Source organism: Dendrobates tinctorius, unplaced genomic scaffold (genome assembly GCF_039654945.1).
Source record: "Dendrobates tinctorius isolate UK_male_01 unplaced genomic scaffold, ASM3965494v1 ptg000086l, whole genome shotgun sequence".
Classification (NCBI taxonomy): Eukaryota; Metazoa; Chordata; class Amphibia; order Anura; family Dendrobatidae; genus Dendrobates; species Dendrobates tinctorius.
The window spans coordinates 244750-260551 of NW_027361754.1; the positions used below are offsets into that span (position 1 = coordinate 244750).

General features: G+C 47.0%; 1 long non-coding RNA gene across 1 annotated transcript in view; it reads left to right on the forward strand.

Annotated features, from left to right (window-relative positions):
• The first annotated feature begins 4934 nt into the window (after window positions 1-4934).
• The window catches only part of LOC141097593 (uncharacterized), a 65539-nt gene continuing 54671 nt past the window's right edge, over window positions 4935-15802 (forward strand). Inside the window, exon 1 of the long non-coding RNA XR_012234007.1 lies at window positions 4935-5069. This is a non-coding gene — a long non-coding RNA (uncharacterized lncRNA). The remainder of the gene's footprint in view (window positions 5070-15802) is intronic.

Consider the following 15802-nt stretch of genomic DNA (forward strand, 5'->3'; position numbering starts at 1 on the left):
AGAAGAGAGTGATGTCTGAAGTTCATTGCTCTGCTTTGGCTGGTCATCCAGGTATTTTTGGTACTAGAGATCTGGTGAGTCGGTCTTTTTGGTGGCCCTCCTTGTCTCGTGATGTCAGGAATTTTGTGCAGACCTGTGGGACGTGCTCCCGGTCTAAATCGTGCTCTCGCTCTAGTGGGTTGTTGATGCCTTTGCCTGTCCCCAAGAGGCCATGGACCCATATTTCAATGGATTTCATCTCTGATATGCCTGTCTCTCAAAGGATGACTGTTATTTGGGTGATTTGTGATAGGTTCTCTAAGATGGTTCATCTTGTACCACTCCCTAAGTTGCCGTCTTCCTCTGAGTTGGTGCCCCTGTTTTTACAACAGGTGGTTCGCTTGCACGGGATTCCTGAGAACATTGTATCTGACAGAGGAGTCCAGTTTGTGTCTAGATTTTGGAGAACTTTCTGTTCCAAGCTGGGAATTCAGTTGTCCTTCTCCTCTGCTTTTCACCCTCAGACCAATGGGCAGACAGAGAGAACAAACCAGACCTTGGAGTCATATTTGAGATGTTTTATTTCTGCTGATCAGGATGATTGGGTTTCATTTTTGCCCTTGGCCGAATTTGCTTTAAATAATAGAGCTAGTTCTGCCACTTTGATGTCACCTTTTTTTTGTAACTTTGGGTTTCATCCTCGATTTTCTTCAGGGCAGGTGGAGCCCTCTGCCTGCCCAGGTGTTGACACTATGGTGGAGAGAATGCACCAGATCTGGGACCAAGTGGTGGATAAGTTATCTCTCTCCCAGGAAAATGCCCAGCGGTTTTCCAACTGACATAGGACCATTGGTCCCCAGTTTAAGGTTGGTGATATGGTGTGGTTATCATCAAAAAATATTGCTATCAAGGTGGCTTCTCCTAAGTTTAAGCCTAGATTTATTGGACCTTACAAGATTTTGGAGATTATTAATCCGGTCTCTTTTCGTTTGGCTCTTCCTGTCACATTTAAAATCCATAATGTGTTCCATAAATCTTTGTTGAAGAGGTTTGTTGAACCTGTTGTTCCGGGGGTGGCACCTCCAGACCCTGTATTGGTTGAAGGTAACATGGAATATGAGGTAGAGAAAGTGCTGGATTCCCGTCTGGCTAGACAGAGACTCCAGTATTTGGTTAAGTGGAAGGGTTATGGTCAGGAGGATAATTCCTGGGTCTCTGCCTCTGATATTCATGCCAAAAGATTGGTGCGTGCCTTTCATCGGGCTCACCCTGATCGCCCTGGTGGCGTGGTTGAGGGTTCGGTGACCCCTCCTCAAGGGGGAGGTACTGTTGTGAGTTCATTTTCCCCTTCCTTACTGAGGCCCGGGGAACTCCCTCTTCTGGTAAAGAAAGGTAGTGAGCCTGATTATCAAACACCTGAACCTGATGATGATGACTGGCTGAGTGGAGTTACTGACTGGATATAAGGCTGCCGACGCCCTTCTGCCCTGCGGGTGATTTCTCTGTGGGATCCTTGGAGACCAGTCTGAATTCCTGCTCTTCTAAAGCTAAGTTTTCTGCTCGGCTTTTTGCATTTGTGCTTTGACTTTGTTTTGCTTTGTTTTTCTGGATTTCTGCCATCCCCTGATGGGGTGTGCTGAATTCCTTTAGCTCTGTCTTCTGAAAATACCTGAGTGCTGATTTAGTTTTTGAAGCCTAGCTGCTTCAGGGTCTTTTTCCATATCAGCTTGTTGGCTTATGTCTTTGATAGGGTTTTGGCAGATTGCAGACAGCATCCTTCCTTTCCTGTTCTGTTTAGTTAGCTTGGGCCCCATCGTTTGCTCAGTCTATCTTTCTATCTGTGTGAGTGTTTTTTCATCTTGCTTCACTGTCATTATATGTTGGGGGCTGAATTTTACTTTGGGGTCTGCTCTGGGGCAGTTTAGATTTCCTTTTCTGTCTTTAGGCTATTTAACTCTCCGGCTGTGATCGAGGGGTCTAGGGCATCTTAGGAACCCCCCACGGCTACTGCTTGTTGTGTTGATAGGTTCAGGGGTCTGCAATCTGATAGTTGCCAACTTCTCTGGTTTTCTGGACGTAGCTTCTATTTTTGTGTCTGCCTCCTACGGTGACTCAATCATAACAGTGAACCTTGCCACTCGGCATTGCTGACACCGATTCTCCTCTGCACAGCTCCATTAAAGAGACAGCTGCCAGCTCTCCATTGACACCATGACACAGCAGCAATGTCACCTTTCCACAGGACAGCTCCTCCATGTTTTCAGACTGTGTTTGAATGCTGTAGCTGCCTTTACCCAGGACCTTCAATCTTTACATTGCAATCGCCTGTGCTCTCTGGCACTTCATGCCCGCATTCTTCACCAATTGTAGGGATTCAGGTAGGCATTGGGTAGCGTCTACACAGGCAATGTAGTTTGCTTCAAACAGGTGCGGTTTTATTGCTTTTATAAAACTCCAAGGGATTCAAAACCAAAAACAGCCTCTTCTGGGCACAAAGGTATCACAGCAAATAAACAGTTAATTCATCAGGCACATATATGTCAGTGTGGCTCACACTAACAGAGTACAGTTCTTTCTCCAGGAGCAGACTTCATACACAGAAGAGGTACGGTCCTACCATTTTCAGTATTCCCTTCAGACCAAGCTCCTGCAGCTTCTAGAACCAAACAGAAATGTTCAACTCCAGATACAGTTCACACTAAATAGGCTGCAGCTTCCACACATTACTCTGCAGCTCCAAGTCATGGACGGATCAGCTTTCCTAGCTGTCTTGCATAGTCTCCTTTTAAGCTACAACTCACATTTTGGCTGGTCACTCACCAGTATCAGCATTCTCGACTCTGCTCAACATCCAACAGACTAACACAACATGGTGAATCCATTTCCTGGTTCTTAGTCAAAGCTAGCCATGTGCATCTCATTAAGTTCTGCAGTGCTTGGATTTAACCCAGTTCTACCTGAGTTTGCAACAATTGTTATTTCTTCTATCCATGATCTGGTTATCAAGAACATCCACTTCTATTCTTCCAGGTTCCCTGTAAATGTGGTGCTTTACATATTGCAAATAAGTTGAATTTTTTGCTGTAAGTTCATGCATATTACAGCAAAATTAATAAAACCAAACATTTTTCCCATGAACTGTATACTCAAAAATGGTCACCTGTTTGGTTTATGGCCGAGATTTTTTTCCGTGTTAAGGTCCGTTACCTTTTAACCTTAGGTAATGCTCCACCATAATGATGGGATGGAGGGGTTTATACAGTAAACCTAGTTAAGAGAAACCTCTTTGAGATAGAGTTGAGCGACTTTGGTCGGATAGAGTTGAGCGACTTTGGTCGGATCGGGTTTCATGAAACAAAATTTGAGTTGGATGAAACTGGTCCGACTAGGGCAAAAAAAGTCGGAGTTTCATCTGAAACCTGATCCCAATGCAAGTCAATGGGGAATAAAAATCGGCATTGAGCGGATGACATTCATCCACTCAATGCCGACTTTTATTCCCCATTGACTTGCATTGGGGTCGGGTTTCGGACGAAACTCTGACTTTTTTTGCCCTAGTCGGACCAGTTTCATCCAACTCAAATTTTGTTTCATGAAACCCGACCCGACCAAAGTCGCTCAACTCTACTTTGAGACAATCGTCCAAAGCTGCATTGATTGGGCTTCAAGGGAATGGACTTTAGAATTGAGCAAAGATTCCAGCGGCCATGTTGTTAGTCCATGGCTACAGAACCAGAGCCCTAGAACCTGCTGCCACTTGCCGGCATCCTGGCACCGATGCAACGCCATGCAGGTGTAGTGCTGCGATAATGACATCATGCTGGGCCTACTAAACAGAAGAGGAGCCAGGTACCCCAGCAGGGAGGAGGTGCGGGGGGCTCACCCAGCCATGGAGTAGTCTTGTCAAAGTCTGTTCTGGACTAGGGGGCCATCCCCGTGTAGAGGGGTTCTTTTGGAGAGCTTTCTTGTATTCTTTGTAGAGAATCTTGTAGCCAGATTGTTACAACTTTCTGCTACAAACATGTAACCACCGAGCCATAACTGATACATTATTACATCGCTGCTTCCCATGTCATCAGTATCCCTACAATACCTTCTCCAGCATGTTCCCTGAATATGGCAGATCTTTCAGGACGGATGAGCTCGGAACGAGGTTTCAATTTCGTCCCCATGTAATCAACACCGACTCCCTATCTCTGATCAGCGCCAACATCTGTAACCCAAGTCAAGTTGGCAATACTTCGACATGTTGGTGAATAGGGTCTCTTCACATCCCCCCTAGATGCCTGCACTGTGCCAACCAAATGCCAATAGCAGCAGAATAAACAGGGTCTTAGGTCCCCGGGGGCTTTGTATTAGGTAAACCTCTGACATTATGTTATAAGCTACATTTGGTGGCGGTGGTGGCAGCGGCTCACCACGAAACGAGGGACTCGGTGTTCCGTTTCCTTATATAACAGAGCCCTTGGATATGGACACCCGATCGGTGTCTGGTCTGCAAGTATTTTTAATTACACTTGTATCTGACCACCTGGTCTCCACAGCCAGTCTATGAATTGCACCATTGATATGGAGCCCTGCTGAGCCCCTGCACCCTGCAATCACATCCCTATAGCATTTGCAAAAGAAAAAGAAATTGATAAATGACAATGGAGAAGGGGGTGCAGCTGGGGTCTCAGGAAGTGGCGCAGGATCATTGGCTTGTGCTGCTGGAGAATTAGGAGGCATGCATGGAATCTGTGTTATGACTAGCAATAGATGCGATGTAACCAGAGCCTGGAGCTTTCCAGGAGCACAGGCTGGAGCACAAGGGGGGCAGTGCAGGCTTGGAAATTTCAACTTGTCGTTGATTTGTGCCCTGTTTCTCTGTCCTTCGGCATCCCCCTTATTTGTCGTCACCCCCCACCCTCTCTACCTCTTTCTGCTGGAGCATAAGGGAGGCATTGAAGATGAAATGTTCTTTCTGCAAGGCAGGGGCTGGTGCTAATGTCTGCAGGAGCCCGGCTGCATGCAGAATAGGGAGCCACAGAAAGCCAGAGACTAGTGGGGAGCGCTCAGGTGCCTGGAAGGAGCAAGAGGGGGTGCGCAAGGTAAGGAAGGGGCCAGGGAACGACCACCGGGCACGGCTCGCCCATTATTACCATGTACTGCACATTAAGGGGCTCAGATCTACAAGATTAGCAGCCTGTGTCTCCCACGGAGACTCCACTTCCCCGGCCCCGGCGGAGCTGCCCACGGACCGTACTGGCCTCAGCCTCACCTTGCTGGAACCTGTCCACACAATTGGTTTTATTGTCTGGTTTCCCTCTTGTTTTCCACTTTTGCCCCCTTTAAGTTCCAGGTAGGAAGACGCCCCCCACAGGGGCCCCCCCGAGACGACATGAAAGATGAGCTGCCTCCCTGTGTGTGAGGGGCCAGCAGAGGTGCGGGCACTGGGCACTAATGGCTGCAGGGTGGAAGGATGGAGGTGCTGAATGCAGGGTGGGATGCGAGCCTTCTCCCTCCCCCCTATTTCTTCTTCTGAGTTTAGTGGATACAGATGCTCTGATCGTTCCCTTGACGAACAGCCAAGAAGCAGTGAGGCCCCGTGTCCAGGGCAGGGATGTAGAGGCTCCATACACTGCAGCCAGGGCAATGATTGGGCAGAGGCTCCAGACTGGACCTTCTTGGGGTGAGCTGGGCCATCACTTGGTCCCCCCCATCCCCCACTAGTGAATGAGGGGCTGCACCCCATCTCTAGTTATTCAGCATCTGAGTGGCTGCATCCTTAACCCCTGCATTGCTGCAGCAGTGCCGAGGGGGTCGTTTACTTTCGTGTTCCTCTCCCAGTAGGGGCGTGGAGGAGCTCTGCACCCCTCACATTCCCTGAGACCCTAACTTGTGATGTTTTGCTTGTGATATCCACGGGTTGGGCTCTCGGGAGCTGGGAGTTGTGCTTTCTGCATCAGTCATAGGCTCCAGGATACTATCTAGTGCAATTTTGAAGGACCACAGTGATCTGTATGGCACGGCCATGGGTGGGCTGCCGGCACCGTAACCTCCTGTGCACTTTGCAGAGGATTAATACTTGCAAAATTTGCATGGTACTTGTCGGAGCTCCGCCCCTTTTATGCAATTAAAGGGATAGCATGAAGCTGAATAATGTAAGCCATCGCAGACAATGATCCAGTGAATATATTTCCTTTTCCTCCTTTCTTTTTTCAAACCTTTCTTCCTTTGAGAGCAGCGCAAAGTACCCCGGGGCGTATCCAAAGCAGCTCAGTACAGTGCAGCCTGACCTCATAGCATCTCATCTAAATTCCCAGCGTGCCTCGTGTTTAAGAATTCTGCCATGTGGTGCAGGTCCCCAGAAATGCCACCTGCACCTGGCGTGTATGACGAGTGTGGTGCAGGGGGACACATTGCGACCACTCCTTTGTCTCCGCTTATTAATCTTCTGATTGCATTTGTGAATGAAATGATCGAGCCGCTCTTTGTTCCATAGGATGAGGCCATCGGGGGACCCCAATCTTCCATTTGTGCTCCATTGCCCATCCCTTTAATAATTTGCCTTTGTGTCTTTTCCTTTGTACTTGTCCCTTATTACACTGAGCAGAATGGAGAATACGGCCCCTGTGCCGCCAGGTATTGGGGGGCTGTCTAGACCGGAGGATCCTACTTTTACTCGTGTCATGGAGGGATAGAGGACGCCTGCATTGTGATCTTATATGGGTGGTATATAGAGGGTCAGATGCTCGGGACCCTATATACCATGGTCGGTGTTCGGTATATACCACTCATCCCTCTCTCTACACAGGTATATACATGCCCCTCCCATATATACACCTTTCATACAGTAAAAGTGTATAGATATATACCCACCTCTCTTACAGTATAAAGATATATACCCACCTCTCACACAGTATATACAGTGGTGAAAAAAATATTTAGTCAGCCACGAATTGTACAAGTTCTCCCACTTAAAAAGATGAGAGAGGCCTGTAATTTACATCATAGGTAGACCACAACTATGAGGGTGTGTGCACACGTTGCGGAATCTGCTGCAGATTTTTCCACGCAGATTTTACAAAATCCGCAGGTCAAAAGACCTGCGTTTTATCTGCGGATTAGCCTGCGGTTTTCCCCTGCAGTTTGACACCTGTACAATGGAGCAAGTGTCAAACCGTTGTAGATTCCGCACAAAGAAGTGATATGCGGCGGATTTAAAACCGCAGCAAATCCGCGCATAAAAATCTGCAGCATGTGCACTGCGGTTTTCATTTTCCATAGTAAATAAAGGTACTGTACAACGCAGCAGAAACTGCTACGTATCCACAGGGCGAAATCCTCTACGGATCCGCAGCAGAATCCGCAACGTGTGCACACACCCTGAGAGTGAAAATGAGAAAACATCCAGAAAATCACCTTGTCTGAATTGGCAAGATTTATTTTGCAAATTATGGTGGAAAATTAATATTTGGTCATTAAAAAAAGTTCATCTCAATATTTTGTTATATATCCTTTGTTGGCAATGACAGAGGTCAAACGTTTTCTGTAAGTCTTCACAAGGTTGGCACACACTGTTGGTGGTGTGTTGGCCCATTCCTCTATACAGATCTCCGATAGAGCAGTGATGTTTTGGGCCTGTCGCTGGGCAACACGGACTTTCAAATTCCTCAAAAGGTTTTCTATGGGGTTGAGATCTGGAGACTGGCTAGGCCACTCCAGAACCTTCATATGCTTCTTACGAAGCCACTCCGTTGCCCTGGCGGTGTGCTTGGGATCATTATCATTCTGAAAGACCCATCCACGTCCTTGCTGATGGAAGGTGGTTTGCACTCAAAATCTCATGATACATGGCCCCATTCATTCTTTCATGTACACGGATCTGTCGTCCTGGTCCCTTTGCAGAGAAACAGCCCCAAAGCATGATGTTGTCACACCCATGCTTCACAGTAGGTATGGTGTTCTTTGGATGCAACTCAGTATTCTGTCTCCTCCAAACACGACGAGTTTTGTTTCTGCTAAACAGTTCTACTATGATTTCATCAGACCATATGACATTCTTCCAATACTCTTCTGGATAAACCAAATACTCTCGAGCAAACTTCAGACGGGCCCAGACATGTATTGGCTTAAGCAGTGGGACACGTCTGGCACTGCAGGATCTGAGTCCCTGGCGGCGTAGTGTGTTACTGATGGAAGCCTTTGCTACGGCGGTCCCAGCTTTATGCAGGTCATTCACTAGGTCCTCCTGTGTGGTTCTGGGATTTTTACTCACTGTTCTTATGGTCATTTTGACCCCATGGGGTGAGATCTTGCATGGAGCCCCAGATCGAGGGAGATCAGTGGTCTTGTATGTCTTCCATTTTCTTATTGCTCCCACAGTTGATTTCATCACACCAAGCTGATCGTCTGTTACAGATTCAGTCTTACCAGCCTGGTGCAGGGCTACAATTTTGTTTCTGGTGTCCTTCAACAGCTCCTTGGTCTTCACCATAGTGGAGTTTGGAGTGTGACTGTTTGAGGCTGTAGACAGGTGTCTTTTATACTGATAACAAATTCAAACAGGTGCCATTACTACAGGTAATGAGTGGAGGACAGAGGAGCATCTTAATGGCAAATGAAGATAATAATACCAAAGAATTTGTGTTTGCAATCATTTTCAGGAAGAAACTGAGTATTATCTGACAGAATTGCAGGGGTGTTAATACTTTTGGCCACAACTGTACATACCCATGTCTCATACAGTATATAGATATATACCCACCTCTCATACAGTATATAGATACATACCCACCTCTCATACAGTATATAGATATATACCATCTAACACATAGTATATAGATATATACCAACCTTTCATACAGTATATAGATACATACCCATGTCTCATACAGTATATAGATATATACCCACCTCTTTAACAGTATATAGAGATATACCCACCTCTCATACAATATATAGATACATACCCACCTCTCATACAGTATATAGATATATACCATCTAACACATAGTATTTAGATATATACCAACCTTTCATACAGTATATAGATACATACCCATGTCTCATACAGTATATAGATATATACCCACCTCTCATACAGTATATAGAGATATACCCACCTCTCATACAGTATATAGATACATACCCACCTCTCATACAGTATATAGATATATACCATCTAACACATAGTATATAGATATATACCAACCTTTCATACAGTATATAGATACATACCCATGTCTCATACAGTATATAGATATATACCCACCTCTCATACAGTATATAGAGATATACCCACCTCTCATACAGTATATAGATACATACCCACCTCTCATACAGTATATAGATATATACCATCTAACACATAGTATATAGATATATACCAACCTTTCATACAGTATATAGATACATACCCATGTCTCATACAGTATATAGATATATACCCACCTCTCATACAGTATATAGATACATACCCACCTCACATACAGTATATAGATATATACCATCTAACACATAGTATATAGATATATACCAACCTTTCATACGGTATATAGATATATACCCACCTCTAATACAATATATAGATACATACCCACCTCATACAGTATTTACAATGGGGAAAATAAGTATTTGATACTCTGTCGATTTTGCAAGTTTTCCCACCTACAAAGAATGGAGAGGTATGTACAGTAATTTTTATCATATGTTTCGCTTCACCTGCGAGAGACAGAATCTAAAAATAAAATCCAGAAAATCACATTGTATGATTTTTACATCATTAATTAGCATTTTATTGCATGAAATAAGTATGTGATACAACAGAAAAACAGAACTTAATATTTGTACAGAAACCTTTGTCTGCAACTACAGAGGTCAGACGTTTCCTGTGGTTCTTGATCAGGTTTGCACACTCTGCAGCAGGGGTTTTGGCCCCCTCCTCCATACAGATCTTCTCCAGATATTTCAGGTTTTGGGTCTGTAGCTTGGAACATTGATTTTCAGCTCCTCCAAAGATTTTCTATTGGGTTTAGGTCTGGAGACTAGCTAGGCCACTCCAGGACCATGAAATGCTTCTTATGGAGCCACTCCTTAGTTGTCCTGGCTATGTGTTTTGGGTCATTGTCATGCTGGAAGACCCAGCCATAACCCATGTTCAATACTCTTACTGAAGAAAGGAGGTTTTGGCCAAAATCTCTCAATACAATATCCCCATCCATCCTCCCTACAATACGGTGCAGTCGTCCTATCCCCTTTACAGAAAAGCTCAACCAAAGTATGATGTTTCCCCCGCCATTCTTCACGGTTTGGATGGTGTTCTTGGGGTTCTATTTTGATCTCCTCTGACCACATGACCTTCTCCCATGTCTACTCTGGATCATCCAGATGGTCATTGATGAACATCAAACGGTCCTGGACATGTGGTGGTGTGAGCATGGGGACCTTGCGTGCCCTGCAGGATTTTAGTCCATGATGGCGTAGTGTGTTACTAGTGGTAATGTTTGAGACTGTGGTCACAGCTCTCTACAGGTCATTGACCAGTTCCTGCTGTGTAGTTTTGGGCTGATTCCTGACCTTCCCTGAATCATCTTTACCTCACAAAGCGAGATCTTGCATGGAGCCCCAGAGAAAAGAAGATTGACAGTCATCTTGTGTTTCTTCCGTTTTCTAATAATTGTGACAACAGTTGTTGCCTTCTCACCAAGTTGCTTGCCTATTGTCCTGTGACCCATCCCAGCCTTGTGCTGGTCTACAATTTTGTCCTTAGTGTCCTTAGATGGCTCTTTGGTCTTAGCCATGGTGGAGAGGTTGGAGTATGATTGATTGTGTGCACATGTGTCTTTTATTTAGGCAACGAGGTCAAACAGATGCAATTAAAGGGAATCTGTCATCAGTTTTTTGGCCTATCAACTAAAAATATCATCTAATAGAGTGTGAGCTATACATTCCCCAACTACTTGTGAAACCCCCTGACTCCCCATGAATCCCCCATAAAAACCTTTTATATTGCTCCCGCACTGTATGTAAATATCCTCGGTCCGGTCCGATGGGCGTTGGTTCTGGTCCCTCTCCCACCCCAAATCGGCGTGCTGTACGCATTCCATTCTGTGAATAGCAGTGTTCCCTTACAGGTTCCGCACGTACGCAGTATGCTTTGCCCAACTGCGGGCAAAGCCGAAAAGCATTAGTGCGCATGCGCCGCTGAACTATGTCCCAGAACACAGGAAAATACTTCCGGGACATGGTCCTCCCCGGTCCTCCTCGCGCGGTGGCTGCTACATTCCCGCATCTCTCTCTGTTTTCCCGGCTTCCAGCAGCACTTCCTGTATTCAGCGGTCAGGTGATGCCGCTCATTAAAGTAATGAGTATGCGCTCCACCCCTATGGGCGTGGAGACATGTCCATATTCATTACTTTAATAAGCGATACTACGTGACTGCTGAATACAGGAAGTGCTGCTGGAAGCCGGGAAAACAGAGAGATGCTGGGACGCTGCAGCCACCGTGCCAGGAGTGGGTGAGTATGCTGTCACAGCTGCTCTGTCCTGCCGCTCCCCCTTCCCCGCTTGCTTATACTCGAGTATATACCGTATGTCACTTGCGCAGGCGCAAGTGACACTGCCGCGGTGCCTTACGGGATTCGGTGACAGCGGCCAACTGACAATTATATATGTAGATTGTGTTTCTCACAGGTGAAGTGTACCTACGATGAAAATGACAGACCTCTTCATTCTTTGTAGGGGGGAAAACTTGCAAAATCGGCAGAGTATCAAATACTTATTTTCCCCCACTGTATATATATATATATATATATATATATATATATTGTAAGGATTCGGACTCGCTTAGGTGCGGCGGGAGTCAAACATGAGGCACGTTCCTTTAAAATTTCACAGGGTTTATTACTCCATAAACCAGAGACAGCACATAAACAGTCCTTAGCTGGGCTGTGTTCCCTCAGGTCCTGTGCACACAGGTCAGGGCAATGTCCAGAGCAGCGCTCTATCTGCAGCCGCAGACACAGGAAGGCTTCTCCTTCCTTGGAACACAGACCACTCTCTGTAGTGTCGCACCTGGACACATGGAAGTCTGTCCACACTCTGCCAGACTTCCTCACAGTCTCCCTCACATGTGCCAAACACCTTAATTACATAGCCCTTTAACCACACCCATAGGTGAGATATGGATCACATGAGCTGGTCACATGGTCAGGACTTCACCACAGGTCCTGAACATACACATATCTTCAGGCAAAACGGAGTACATTCCGCACCCAGTGCACTAAATGACATCTTTAGTGCTCATGTACACTATAGGCAAAATACTCCGGGTTGCATCGCAAGGAGCATCCCTCCATGTGACATATCTCCCATTAACCACGTGATCACCTGTCACACCACATATCCCCCTCCTCTGCCTAAAGCCGTGGGGCTTGGCACTTTCTATTACTCGACCAGAGATCCTTCTCGGTCGTCTCTGCCAGTCAAATCGTCTATCAAAGTCAGGCCCTGCTAGTGAACTCTTCAGTAGGCGTCCCTTATCCGACTCTGTCTTGTTCTTTGATAAAGATGTGCCCACGTCAGACCACCCGCATCCCTGGCGGTCAGTATGGTGTTGCGACTCCCTTGCCCCCATACCTCTTGTCTGGACTGACTCTTTGTCACCACGTCTTCTACAGGGTCTCCTGCCTAGGTCACTCAGCTCTGAGCTAACTGAGGCATCACTACTTCCTCTTCCATCAGGCCACCTACTGTCCTCTCTCTACTGGCCATTTCTCCTAAGGTCTATAAGGTCCCGAGAGCAGCCCTTCCATTTATCTCTATGTACTCTCTTATCTCCATCTTTAGGACTTCCAGTCTTAAGTGAACCTCTTTGCCTTTTTATACCACGAGTTGAAGGAGGCGGCCATCTTCTTTCCATTTCCTCCAGCTCTCTACTGATCTGCTTCCTCTCAAGTCTTAGCTGCTCTACTTCTTTCAGGTATGACACGCGATACTCCAGGAGCATCCGGATATTCCCAAGGCTCTCCATGGACCCGACAACGAGGAATGGAACCATCCCATCTTCACCCTTGTCCTGGGTTTCGTCATTAGCCGGAATCCTCACTCTCATCACGCCAGACCTGTTCACCATGTCCTGCATCACTTTCCCAAACCTTCCGATGACTTTCCTCACCAGACCTCCGGGCACTTGAATGATGTCTTCTGCAATGCCCTGCTGACTTTGAACTTTCCTCGCACACTCTAGACATCGAGCGGCTTCTTTTTTTCCCAACAGGATCATCTGCCTTGTGCGGAGGCATTGTAGATGCATATCCCTCAGGATAGTAACCCGCTTCCTTGTGACTTCCTTAGATGACAGTATGACCAGCTGCTTCGTCTCTGGTGCCCAGATCACACTACATGCTTCTATAGCCTTCCTAAAGGCCTCATGCACACCTTCCTCAGCACAGGCTTCCTGCATGTCTTCTGGTACATCAAATACAACCTTGAAGGTCGTGGACTTGCTCTCATCCTGAACAGATGGCTCTGGGTTCCCTACGGACACTTCCCTCAAGATATCTGTCACGATTGGATGACTGTCTTGTGCAGCCCTTGGCTCACCATCTTCCTGAGATTTACAGTCTTCAGGACCCTTTTCCAAGATGGGCTTTGGCAGTTCTGCCTTGCTATCAGGCAGGCACGGCTGCTGTACGTCTTCGCCCATCCACTTCTCCCGTAGAAGACCTTTTCCTACTCCACTGAGTTCTTGCAGAACTTTATCTCGCTCCTCTGCCAGGTAGCGACGCTCATCCTCTCTCCTGAGAATCTCCTGTTGATACTTCTCTTGGGCCTCTCTGAGCACCTCCATATCTTCCAACAGGGTCTTGTTCATGGTTTTACACGCTGACAGGTGACCTCTGAGCTCAGAGACTTCCTTCTCCAGCTCATCCATTCTGTGCTCAGTCACTTGTCTCAGTGCTTTGCCTGCCAAGAGCTCGGACTCTAGGTGGTGCAACCGCTCCACCTGCGCGGAGTTGGCGACTTCCAGACTCGCCACCTTCAGACACTCCCTCGCCAGCTGCTGACACATCTCTTCGCGCCCTTACTCCAAGTCTCGTAGGTGCGCTTCTACCTGGTGCAAACTGTCATTACACTGGATTCGTGCTTCTGTCTGACAAACACTGTCTTCAGCCCTAGTGGTTGCTACTGGCAATAACATATTACAGTCACGCCTGGTACCTGTGTCACACCCCACCGCATGGGAAACGTTCATGTTGCTCTCTGTTCGGGTGTCAGGTCCACTCTTTTTAATTACCACACCACTATCAGTCTCTCTCTGGTACCCGTCAGGTGACATCATGTCCGTAAGTGGGGCCGACGCACTGTTCTCTCTGGTCATGCTTAACTTAGGTCTGTCAACTTTAGGAGGCGGACTTTTCACACCATTACCTCCCATACACATTATATCAACAGACACTTCTCCTTTTGTCCACCAGTCCCACAGGGCTTCTAAGTCCCGCCCTATTACCATAGTATACTGTAAGTCTGGGTCTACTGTCACTACATGGTACGTGGAACTCTCAGTCGTGTCAATGTAGAGGTATGCTGTCAAAAGTTCTTTATCGTCCCCACCAAACGTCATCAAACAAAACAAAGTCCCGGCCCCTCTCCCAGGCATAGACTAAGTCCCGTGGTATCCCTCCCCCTTGGCACTCACCACCTTTGGTCCCCTCAAACACTTCTCTGTCTACTGCATAGTTCACCGTGACCCCGTGTTTACAGCGAACCCTGACGTTTTTCTCGGACAGAGAGAAAGTGAGAGGAGTTCCTGTCAGAGTCACCTGATTCTCTGATTCCAGCCGACCAAAGGCTCCTTCCCGGTGCAGCATCACTGTACACATCTGTGGCCTGTCATTACTACCTGGAAAGGATATTCCACATTCTGAAAAAGACCTGCACATACACTGCGGTACTCCAGACGTACCCAGTGCTGTCACTTCTTCAAACTTGGCCCCTTTCTGGACCACCACCCCGCTTTGGGTTGCCGCCCCCTCCCGGGACTCCACCCCATTTTGGGTTACCACCCCAATTTGGGCCACCGCCCCCTTTGGGGACTCCACCCCTTTACGGGCTACCACCCCGAATTGGGACTCCACCCCTTTTCTGGATGTCCCCATGTCTGTCCTGCAGAACCTCTTAGGCCACAGTTCACACAGTACAGTTTATGCCTTTTTCTGGTACTGGCCCTTTAAGCACGACACCACACCAATTCCATCTGGCACTGCCCCAGCTCCTGCCGTCGCTCACAAGCAGCTGCTGGTGTCTCTGCAGCTCCTGCTGCGTCATCTTCGAGGACCCGCCGATCCACCGGAAGCCACTTGTCACCCTCAAAGATAAAAAAACCACAAAAGCGCGCCCATAGGGCCTTACCAGTGCAGGTATAATGGGTATAAGGACATAATACAGGGTACTCACCCTTAATAGTTGTGTAAAGCCACAACTACTGTATCCGCTTAGTCATATGCAATAAAGCTGCAGCAGGATGGTGTAGACAGACAGCGTCTGCTACCAATGCTCAAATAGGAGATCCCAAAAAGAAAAAACATCAGGTCCCCGCGCTGCGAGACCTTCGTGAGCGTACTGAGCCACAGCAAGCACTTTCAGGATTTTTTTTTTTTTTTTTTGCAGAGAAGCGAGGAAAAGGGAAAAAAAAACACAAGCACAGTCTCTCACTGACTCTGGTCAGTGCAACACGGATTCCGTTACCTGCTGGTGTCAGCCACACAGGTTCTCGGGTACCTCTTCTCCTCATAGGCATCCCACAAATCTCCATACAGTCATTTCCTCTGACCTCGAT